Source organism: Numida meleagris, unplaced genomic scaffold (genome assembly GCF_002078875.1).
Source record: "Numida meleagris isolate 19003 breed g44 Domestic line unplaced genomic scaffold, NumMel1.0 unplaced_Scaffold345, whole genome shotgun sequence".
Taxonomy (NCBI): Eukaryota; Metazoa; Chordata; class Aves; order Galliformes; family Numididae; genus Numida; species Numida meleagris.
The window spans coordinates 95,732-99,162 of NW_018364571.1; the positions used below are offsets into that span (position 1 = coordinate 95,732).

The 3,431-nt window shown below is 49.9% G+C and overlaps 1 protein-coding gene across 3 annotated transcripts in view; it reads left to right on the plus strand.

Moving 5' to 3' along the window:
• The window catches only part of LOC110391303 (T-cell surface glycoprotein CD8 alpha chain-like), a 19,304-nt gene extending 18,206 nt beyond the window's left edge, over positions 1 to 1,098 (plus strand). Inside the window, exons 2-3 of one of the 3 annotated variants that reach the window (XR_002434037.1) lie at positions 400 to 439; positions 825 to 1,098. The gene's annotated coding sequence lies outside the window, so the exon portion shown is untranslated. Of the gene's footprint in view, positions 1 to 281 lie in introns of all 3 variants that reach the window. The other 2 variants (XR_002434035.1, XR_002434036.1) reach the window with 2 other exon arrangements.
• Positions 1,099 to 3,431: the final 2,333 nt, after the last annotated feature.

Sequence of the window (3,431 nt, forward strand, 5' to 3'; positions counted from 1 at the left end):
TGGGCAAAACGGACCCAGGGGAAATCAAGGGCAAACCCAAAGGACGCAATTCAGGGCTGCTCAGTGACTGCGCACGGAAGCGGGAGCAGTGGCACTGCAGCGCGATACGCAGCAGGAACAGAGCCTGTTCAGACAGGTGTTGCTGGAGGGGATGGGGAGGGAAAGAGAGGGGGCACTGAGCACTTGTTTCTGGGGAAACATTCAGCAAAGAACCAGGGAAATGGCAGCAGCCCCGGGAAGGCATCTGAAGGGCTGCTCTGAAGGGCAGCATCCATCTCAAGACCCCAGCGGTCTCAATGCGGAGACCCCAGGGACTCCAGCACAGCACCAAGGCTGGTGGTGAAGTCCTTCAGGGCACAGGACCAGGGGACCTACTTTTGTGTTACCAACACCTACCAGGTGCTGCACTTCAGCTCTGGACAACCCGCCTTCTTACCAGGTCAGCAACAGCTTCACCCACCTCGCTGACACCCACCACCCCTGCCTGTGCCTTTTCTATCCATCCCATTGACCACACTCCCCATCTCCCTGCTTCTTTGCACAACGCATCTCATCACACACGCGCTGCTCCTCCTCATACAGGCTCCCTGCCCACCAGTTTCCCGGGTCCCTCAAAACATTGTTCCTAATAAGGAAGATCTCTGAGCGTGCTGCTAAGGAGTTAGGAACCCTGAGCCTGCTATTGCCATGGTTGGGCAGTGTTTCAATGTATCAACTTTCAAAATGGGCCCTACAAAGATCCCTCTGTGCTAACTGATTCCTTGGAGGGGCGGCAGAAGGTGGTTTTATTCTGTTTTGCTTTATACATCCATTTCACCTTCCAGTCACTACAACAACAGCAGCCAGCTCACCAGCAAGGACATCTCCTGGCACAGCCCGCATCCAGGTAACACAGCTCCCTGCAGGGAGGCAGGGGCTCTGCCTGCACTGCTGCTTTGCTCTCAACAGCCTGAATGAAGGCCTGTACTCACTGATGTGGGGAGAGAGGAAGGCTTTGAATCTGTATCAGAGAGCTGCCCGTGAGGGGGGGAAAACTAACTCCACTTTGTAATGGTCTGACGAGGAAAGAGGTGCAGTGACCATCCACAGAGATATTTGAATTCTTCGTNCCTCAGCAGCCATAGAGAAAATTAACCCATGCTGATGAACTAAATTACCTCCACAGGTGAAGGATTTCAAGCAGATCTGTTCCTAGAGGACCTGTTTCTGTCTGCATCTTTTCATGACAGAGTAATTGCTAATGGAACAGTCTTACTGTTCTTATTTGTTAGTATTGAAAGGCAAATCTGCTTTTTGCTAAGAGACATGTAAACACAGGATCCGGGAAAGGAAGATCCCTGCCCCAGCTTATTTGTTCCTTAGGAGACAAGAGATGGAGGATCAGGAGCAGGGTGGCTTCATCTGAACACACACAGACATCTCCATCACAGCTAGTCTTCCATGGGTCCCTCTCTGGCCAATGAAATGTGTCTCTGCTGGGAACGGATCCATCACAGCCCCCTGACTGCTCGCCCTCCAATGACAACAAGCCTGCATCTTGCATTAAAGACATACATTCATTAACCGTATCTTAAAGGCAGCAGGAAGGAGAGATTCCTCCAAAAGCTCCCCCTGTGACTCAGCAGTGTTGCCACCATCCTGCATGGCACGATGGAACACATCAGAAGAGGCAGGGTCGGGGTGTACCTTTGGTGTAGCAGTGACTCACAAAGATCTTCAAGAAACCCAAATCTGAATATGAAGATGAAAAGGAGCCCTCTGAAGAGTGACACAGCACCCAGGTTCTGAACGCATCACAGGAAGCGTGGCCTCATGTGGAAGAAAACTCCATTGGTGAGTACAGAGGTGAGCAGGAACACCTCTGTACTTAGGAGGCAAACATCTGAGTTCCTGTTTGGAATCTGGGAAAGACCCATAGTGTAATAACACTGCCATTAGGAGAAAAGAGGTAAGTCAGATATCCCTGCTAAGAAAGGCAATGGCCCTTCCTGGATGATCCTGTACTCAGCTTGTAGAGGTTCTTCAAACACATCTCTGAACACGAGATGCTGTGGGTAGGCAACCGTGCTCCACGGCAGGGTAAGAATTCAGTACCCAGAAACATGCAAACATCCTCATTTGACAACAGTTCCCTTCCCATCAAACCATAGTGAAACATTAAAATCAGGAATTTTCCCACATTGGTCACAGTGCTAGTACAAGGCAGAAGCAGCTCGCTTCAGCACCTCACAACACATGGGACAACCTCAGCCATCCACAAGGCATGCCCAGAGCTTCAGCTCCTGACACACACTCCTCCACCAGGCAGTGAAACCAGGCCCTCCCCACAGCTCCCGATCCCATCGCAACGGCAGCATGGATTCTCTTTACACAGAGAAGAATAAACTGACAACAGAAGGAGCCTACACAAGCAGCATAAGTATCTCAGTGGGAGGTGGACAGAGGCCTAAGAGTCCTTCGTTCTCACTTCCTTGATGGGATTTCAAGACACAGATTCTTGCCATGTTATTTAATCAACTAAATCCATTTTCTATTTCATTTTCAAAAAAAAAACTGCTCTACTGTATGCTGACATCACAAGTCTTAAAACTTCAAAGTAAGCCTAAGTTGTCCTATACTACAAGGCTTCACACTGCCTTTCCTTCCTTACTCACCAAAATGCTTTGAGGCCCAATGAAATCAGCCCAGGGACAAACAGAGAATTTTTGTCCATTTTCTCACACAACAGCATTTCCAAGAGACAGCGGGGCCTGCTTTCCGGCATCCAGGAATCATAGAATCACCAAGGTTGGAAAAGAAATACAAGATCATCCAGTCCAACCGTCCACCTATCACCAAAAGTTCTCACTACACCATGTCCCTCAACACAACATCTAAACATTCCTTGAACACCTCCAGAGACGGTGACTCCACCACCTCCCTGAGCAGCCCATTCCAGCACCTGACCACTCTTTCAGAAAAGTAGGATTTCCTAATGTCCAGCCTGAATCTCCCCTGGCGCAACTTGAGGCCATTCCCCCTCGTCCTGTCACTAGTTACATGAGAGAAGAGGCTGACCCCCAGCTCATTATAACCTCCTTTCACGTAGTTACAGAGAGCAATAAGGTCTCCCTTGAGCCTCCTCTTCTCCAGAAGGAACAATCCCAGCTCCCTCAGCCGCTCCTCATAAGGCCTGCGCTCCACACCCCTCACCAGCTTCATTGCACTGCTCTGGGGCACGCTCCAGGGCCTCCATGTCTTTGTTGTAGTGAGGAGCCCAAAACTGAACACAGCACTCGAGGTGCGGCCTCACCAGACCTGAGTACAGAGGGACAATTACTTCCCTGCTCCTGCTAGCAACACTATTTCTGACACAAACAGATGAACAGGGGGCTTCTTGGCAAAAGAGGAATACAGCAACACAACACAAACTACAGTAAAAACAGGAAATA